This window comes from Mesocricetus auratus, unplaced genomic scaffold (genome assembly GCF_017639785.1).
Source record: "Mesocricetus auratus isolate SY011 unplaced genomic scaffold, BCM_Maur_2.0 Super-Scaffold_100037, whole genome shotgun sequence".
In the NCBI taxonomy this organism is placed as follows: Eukaryota; Metazoa; Chordata; class Mammalia; order Rodentia; family Cricetidae; genus Mesocricetus; species Mesocricetus auratus.
The window spans coordinates 4,145,182-4,153,259 of record NW_024429215.1 but is presented as its reverse complement, the minus strand read 5'-3'; the positions used below and the strand labels follow the sequence as shown (position 1 = coordinate 4,153,259).

At 40.6% G+C, this 8,078-nt stretch overlaps 1 protein-coding gene across 1 annotated transcript in view; it reads right to left on the bottom strand.

The window, feature by feature from the left end:
- The window catches only part of LOC101825891 (zinc finger protein 260-like), a 41,951-nt gene that overhangs the window by 12,128 nt on the left and 21,745 nt on the right, over window positions 1-8,078 (bottom strand). The window lies entirely within an intron of this gene.

The window sequence follows — 8,078 nt, the reverse complement described above, 5'->3', positions numbered from 1 at the left end:
AATCAGCTTGTGATTTATATATCAGCAAGTTAAGAATGAGAAAAGGGTAAATGCCCTAGGACCAGCAGAGTGTTTAAAAAATATGTTAGATCCCTATTGCTAGCATTCAAAGTGCTCCAGGTGTTGTATGCATTTGTGGGGGAGAAGACTTGTCAATGACCTTACTCAGATGTGGACACTCTATGACACAACACCAACCTGCCAGGCACAGTATGTCCCTATACTGACTGGTAGACACAGGAACAAAAGAGCTCCCAGAATCTATCAGCAGTAGGCTGGTCAGCAAAGATGTGCTTTCCTTTTTTTGTAAGCAACACCCTCTCCTTGAACCCAAGTAGTATAAATGATTCTATGTAGTTTGTTACTTACAGAACAGTTTCTGCATATGAAAACAATCACAAAATCTATTGAACAAACTGAAAAGACATGGTCATAATCTGTTTCTCTCTGTGTTGTTGGGATGCTGAGGAGACTTAGAGGCGTACAGAGAAATATATGTATATCAAACACTCTGTTTAACTGAATGAACTGAAGAATGAGAGTTTTGGCATGCAGCTGGCTTGTTGCTTCCCTTTGCTTCCAAAAGCAGTGTCCTATTGGGAAGACATTTTTCTATGTAACGGAATGCATTCTGTTTGGATTTTTGAACTGATCCACAAAAAGAAATATTTGCAAAAAATTGGAAACCTGGCCAAAAGCCTATAACTGGAATGGAGACGGCCCGTAAGAGAGGATACACACATGATATTATGCTACATGTGTAAGTGCTCACAGTGCTTTTACAAGACTATTTTCACACCATAACCTGGTGCTGACCTCAGCATCTCATCAAGCAACTTGTTATGAAATATGCAACCATTATTACTGGGATTGATAACTAGCACACTCACAGATTGAGTGACAGTTACCTACACAGCCATAGAGAAAAAAATCCATACATATGGATCAAATCTTATGTTTCTAACAGATGAGTTGACAAAGCATGGGATCAGAAAAATAAGGAGTATGACTTTGAAAATTAATACACTAATTTTGCTCACAATAGTAATCAGGAGACAGCTAAGGAACGAAAAACACCCTAAGAGTACAGAACAATGTCAGGGAATATCTTGACACTGATTCTTCCCACCTATGATTTCACCAATGCCACACAAACAATAGAACCGTGGGAGGAACAGGAAAGAAGAAAATCCACGCTTTAAAAACAGCAGATACAGAACCTTCCCAAGGAGCTGTGAGTATCTGAATTTCACCAAAACACTTAAAACGTATGTTAAAACAGAAGGCCTCATCAATTAATCATATGTGAAAATAATTATGCTCAAATAAAAGAATGAAACTTGGACCAATTCAGTGATGCGTGAAACCTAAAGAGTGACATCAGGAGCAATACACAGACATGTAGACACAGGAACCTAGTTTCTTTTCTTTTTTTTTTTTTTTTGTTTTTGGTTTTTCGAGACAGGATTTCTCTGTATTGTTTTGGAGGCTATCGGTCCAGCCCAGCTTGAACTCACAGAGATCCGCCTGCCTCTGCCTCGCGAGTGCTGGGATTAAAGGCATGCACCACCACTGCCCAGCTAGGAACCTAGTTTCTAAATAGGACTATAAATGAACAGGGTAAAAGAAGAAGGATGGAATAGTAAGACTGCATGCAATAAAGATCTTGCCAGGAACATAAGCAATAGTGGAGAGGCAGCCTTAAATGGCTTTCCCCTATAATGAGATTGAAGACTACTTTATATGCCATCCTAGAGCCTTCATCCAGTAGCTGATGGAAGCAAAAGCAGAGATTCTCAGCTAAGCACTGAGCTGAATCCTGGAATCCAGTTATACAGAGGGAGGAATGATTAGCAAAGGGGTCAAGGCCATGCTGGAGAAAAACACCCAAACAACTTACCTGACGAAGTGAGAGTGCAAGGACCCCAGACTGACAGCTGGAGAACCATCATAGGAGCAAACCAGGCCCCCTGATGTCAACTGGGTGTGTGGGCAGTGCAAACAGCCTTTAACCCTAGTTCACAAACATGCTTTGGGAGCCCATTCCCTATGGAACAACACTCTCTATGCCTAGGTACAAGGGGAAGGACCTAGGTCTTGCCCCAGGTGATGGGAAACACTTTGAAGATTCCCCCAAGGGAGGTCTCACCCTCCCTGAAGAGTGGATGGGGTGTGGAATGGGTGAAAGTGGAGGGAACAGAAGGAAGGGACGGAGAGGGAACTGGGACAGGTGGGAAAACTAGGATGGTTTTTAATTTAAGTAAAAACTAAACAAGAAATCTTTCCTGGAGATGGTAATAAATAAAAATATCTCTTTTCCTCTCTGAATTATACTTTACATTGTGAGATGTGAGACTCAATCACACAGACCTAGGAAGCAGGAAGAGATATTATCCCAGGAGCAATAAGGAGCAATAAGAGAGAGTTCAGATCTCCCACAGGCACCAGAGTGCTGCAATTCCGAGGAAGGAAATTTAAGTTCAAAGACCTGAATGCAGACTCATGGCATGCTGACAACTCTTCAAAGAAGTGCAGTTACAACTCTGTAGGCAACAACAACCACAACAAAAACACTTTTTCCATATGTTCATGGGCAAAATGCTTCGCATGAAACAAAGGAGATTATCCTGATACAGGTGAGTGATCTTAGTAATTCAAGTGATGCTTTCTAAACATGTTTTAATCTATAGTGAGTTTTCCCATTATAAAAACAATGCGGCCTGATTTCCTCCCACAGCAAGCTTACTGAGATTGCCTTGATATAAACTGTTAACAAAATAACGCAGCCCATGAAGACACATTTCTGAATACTGTGTTTACATTCTTGATTGCTGGCACCTTCATGGAAAATTAATGGGCAGTAAAAAGTAACCTTAGTAAATGTTAACATTTCACCCATTATTGGAAAACTCAATAAAGTACATTTTCTGATACAATAAAATCTGTATAATTTCTTCATGTGATTACTATCTTCAAAGCTCACTGTGAATGCCAATTCCCTAGGCCCAAAATTCACTCTGTTGATGTCAAAGCCCCATGTTGCCAAAAAGACCATGGGGATCCCCAGTTGTGGATCATGGACCATGGTACTAGATGGGCCATATTGATCAGGGTGGCCACTCCTCCCACTGGGAGACATCTGGTCATGGACTGAAGCCGGGAGATATGTCTGGTTCCATGGCCCTACAGTCCTCAGCATCTGGCTTGATATCCATTACATCCAATACCACAAAATACAATGCAATATCTGGGGTATTGGCTGGGACCTTGGGCCATGTTGGTGTGTGTTTGCCACACTGCCACTGGAGCCTTACCAATTAGAGTGGCCTTAGATGCTACCAGGTACCATGGTCACACCCAAATCTGGGCTGCTGCCTGGGGACAAATCTCTGTACATCTTCCTCCACAATTAGGGCCAATAATGCCTGTGGCCCATGGTAACAACATGGCCACATAGATGTCCGTGGTCTAAGTGGAATGCTAAGTGGCCAAGTTGCTTTCCATTGGCCGTGCCATGGTGTCATCTGTGCCTGGGATGCTGCTGAGGACCATGTCTGTGTCCATAGCCCTACCATAGTCAGTATCTGTGTTGATTTCTGGAGCTGATGATATCATCAAAAACAGTGCCAAGGAAAGGGAAATGTTTTACTTCAGTCAAGAAAAACAACTGAGTTTAGGCAGGTGGCAAAGGAGTTCCTGTGAGGCCAGAGAGAGCCATTGTCTGGAATTGTGATGGTGAATCCTGGAAGGCCTTGAAGACTCCAATTTGTTGGAGATGCCAGGTCTCTGAGGTAATTGTATAGAAGTGCTGCAGAAAGGCAATAAAGCTAGCCCAACACAGCAGGAATGGAAAGACCTTCTAAGTCTACTGCACTGAATATGGACTAAGAAGATATTGACTTCCCCACCTTTTCTTTGGCCTTACTTTAAAATTTTTTCTCACTATGAAACTTTACCTCCATTTTGGAGTGGTAATGTGTATTCCTTTCCATTTCATGTTGAAACAATATTTTTGTTTTTGAGCATGTTACATTGAAGAGATTGCCTTGAGACTTGGATAGACTTCACACACTAAAACTGTGTTAAGACTATGAAAGATTGTGGGGAATTTTGTGGTCCCACTGAATGAATTTCTCATTAAATATGGCTATGCATACATGTGGGTCAGAGGTTAGAATGTGATAGTCTAAATGGTAAAGTACTCGGATGTTGGAATATATTGCTTGTGGTTTACAAAATAAAGTTTGCCTGGAGATCAGGGTGAAGCGATAGGCACTAGAAAGCCATTGAGGCCATGAAGTGATGGCAGACATCTTTAATCCCAGCCCTCCTGAAACAAAGGCAGGTAGATAACTGTGAGTTCAAGTCCATCCTGGACTACATGATATTGATTCTGTCTATAAGAGTCAGGTACTGGTGGCTCACACGTTTAATTCCAGAAGTTGCGAGTCACACTCCTTTAAACCCAGCTCTAGGGAGGTGGAGATGCATGAGGCATGGCGGATGAGAGAGAAATATAAGGTGGGAGGAGACAAGAGCTCTGTATTGTTTTTGAAGCTGCCCTGGAACTGGCTCTGTAGACCAGCCTGGCCTTGAACTCAAGAGATCCAGCTGCCTCTGCCTCCAGAGTGCTGAGATTAAAGGTGTGCTGGGATTAAAGATGTGCTGGGATTAAAGCAGTACTCAGATTAAAGGAGTGATCACTTAAATGCCTGCACCACCACCGCCCGGCGATTCACGAATTTTCAGTCCATCCTCTAACTCAGTATTTTCCCTATGCAAAAGCCTTAAGATTTACTCAATCCAACCTCAAACTGAGGGCAATCTCTCAGGTTCCCCTTCCTTTCCTGACCTCAGTGTCAGAACTGATGATTTAATCCAGGAAATATTAAATATTTTTAATAAAACAGAGATTCCCCTTTACGAGGGGTAAACTCAGAATGTTTAGTTTCTGACCTTTTAATCTCTCATTGGCAGCAGCCATTCCCAATGTATTATTGGTGCTATAAAAAGCCATGAACAGGGAACTGGAATGATTAACTGGCATCAAATCGGGGGGATTCTTCACCAACGCCCATACTACCCTTACCAACCTAAGACAAAGAAGTGTGTTCCAGTCAACAAAACTGAATGGAGTTGGAGATGAGGAGTGATTTGACATCAGACTCGGTGATGCAAAATTGGGAGATTGTCCAGCTGGTGTTCAGTCTTCCATTTGTGCAGCATTTCCTCACAATGTTCCCTTCCAAGTGTTTAAAAATGGCATCACACAGCCCATGCCATTATATGCTTGAAGTATGTGATGTACTCTTTGATTTGATAATTGCAGTTAAGAGCCTTTGAACTTTGGATTTTAAAACATTGTTGAGACTGTGAAAGACTGTTGGGGTCTTTTGAAGTTGGACTAGATAAATTGTACATTATGATATTGTTCCAGATATGTAGACCAGATCAGACATGCCTGTATAAGTAACTCAAGGCCCAACTATTTTGGATCCACTCACAACCCTCTGGACTCATGAAAACAACTTGGTCTCTTCTCCTCTACTCTTTGGAGCTCACAATACATGTTCTTTAGGATCCAACTGGCTCCACTCTGCTGCTCCTGCTGTTTCTCTGCTGGTCATCCAATCAATCATACTAGCATTTCCAAAAAGCTGGTGATTCTCTCATTAACTGGGCTATGCTATCAACAATAGTCTCTCATAGGCTCTCATCATGGTGCTAAGCCTCAAAATCTTTGCATGACCCCTGCAGTGTGGGACTTTTAAATGCCACTGGGCCTTTAACCAATGGTCTTTTGTGGCCTCACACAGTGACAAGCATCTGCTGTTTTCCATGACCTTTTCAGATCTTCACCAACAATATTACCTGGGTGAATCTTACAAATTACCAACTCTGGCTGCCAGCATGACTTACAAGCATGACTTCCTCTGGAATACAGTTTCACTGTGCTCTCAGGAAACACTACCCAGAAGATTTCAGCTCAATGATTGTGGTCTCAACATAATCACCACTAATTATGTAGCTCCAGTAAACCAGCATCAATTGTCCCATGAAAAGAAAAATTTGTATTTAGTAGTCAAGTATCCTGGTAATGAAAGTCAATTCCTCAGTCCCACCTATCTATAATTATAGAACCTTAATGTACATTGACAAATATCCCTGGTACATAATTTCATCTTCCATCTAAACTTAAACAAGCCAGGGTAGAGTCTTTAATCTTCCTTGTAAATTTTCACACACAGAAAACAAACCAACAAACAAAACAAACAAACAAAAACAATATATTGGGAGTATAACAATGAAAAGTTGTTTTTTTTTTTAAAAAGGGTTTCTTGTGGAGCTTTGGAGTCTGTCCTAGAACTATCTCTTGTAGATCAGGCAGGTCTGAACTCAAAGAACCCCGCCAGACTATGTCTCCTGATTGCTGGGATTAAAGGCGTGCAGTACCACCTTCCAGCTGGTGAGAAATTTTATTAGTGTGTGAAGAGAAAATCAGTGATGGGAAATGGATAAAATTCTATTATCTCTGTGTATTTATATTCACATACCATCTTCCATCACCCACTATAGGAACATTCTGATATTATCCTCAGTGGAATTCTCTAGAAACGTTTCGACTGAAATGGAATCTGGCAAAACCAATTTCATGTACTGCTTCTACCATTACCTCAGTCCCTCGCCACTCCTGCCAATACCAAGCTGTCTTCAGGATTATACCTCTGTAATAGATCTTGATGTCAGGGAGGGTGATGTCCCTGTAAGTTCCTTTATTATACAGGGTTGTTTTGCCAATCCTGGGTTGTTTGTTTTCCATATAAAGTTGATTTTTGTTCTTTCAAGGTCTGTGAAGAATTGTGCCAGTATTTTGTTGGGGGTTGTGTTGAATCTGTAGATTGCTTTTGGCAAGATTGCCATTTTTACTATGTTGATCCTACCTATCCAAAAGCATGGGAGATAATTTCAAGTTTCTCGTATCTTCTTTAATTTGTTTCTTTTAAAGGCTCAAAGTTTTTGTCATAAATGTCTTTCACTTTTTTGTTAACAATATCCCTGGATATTTTATTTCGTTTGGGGCTATTGTAAGGGGTGATGTTTCTCTGATTTCTTTCTCAGCCTATTTATCATCTGTAGATAATAGGACTACTGACTTATTTTAAGTTAATCTTGTATCCTGGCACTTTGCTGAAGGTGTTTACATGCTGTAGGAGTTTCTGTGTAGAGTTTTTTAGGTCACTTATGTAAACTATCCTGTCATCTACAAATAGTGAAAGTTTGACTTCTTCCTTTCTGGTTTGTATCCCCTTGATCTCCTTTTCTTGTCTTATTCCTCTAGCTAGATCTTCAGGTACAATATTGAAGAGATGTGGAGAGACTGGAGAGCCTTGTCTTATTCCTGATTTTAGAAGAATTGAATTGAGATTCTCTCCATTTAGGTTGATGTTAGCTGTTGGTTTACTATATATTACTTTTATTATGTTCAGGTATGTTCCTGTTATACCTCGTCTCTCTAGTACCATTATCGTGAAGGGGTGTTGGATTGTTTTAAAGGCTTCTTCAGCATCTAATGAGATGATCATGTGGTTTTTCTTTTAGAGTCTGTTTATATAGTGAATTACATTGATAGATTTTCATGTTGAACCATCCCTGCATCCCTGGGATGAAGCCTACTTGATCAGGGTGGATGAATTTTCTGATATGTTCTTGGATTTGATGTGATAATTTGAGTATTATTGTATCAATATTCATGAGGGAAATTGGTCTGTAGTTCTCTTTCTTAGTTGTGTCTTTCTATGGCTTGGCTACCAAGGTAATTGTACCCTCATAAAAAGAGTTTGGCAATGAAGGTCCTACTACTATTGTATGAAACAGATTGAGGCACATTGGAATAAATTCTTTTCTGAATGACTGTACTGAAACTATCTGGGCCTGGACTTTTTTGGGTGGGAGGCTTTTGATGAGTGTTTCTATTTCAGTAGGGATTATAGGTTGGTTTAGATTGCTTACCTGCTCTTGATCTAATTTTGGTAGGTGATATCTATCCAGAAAATTGTCCATTTCCTTTAAATTTTCAA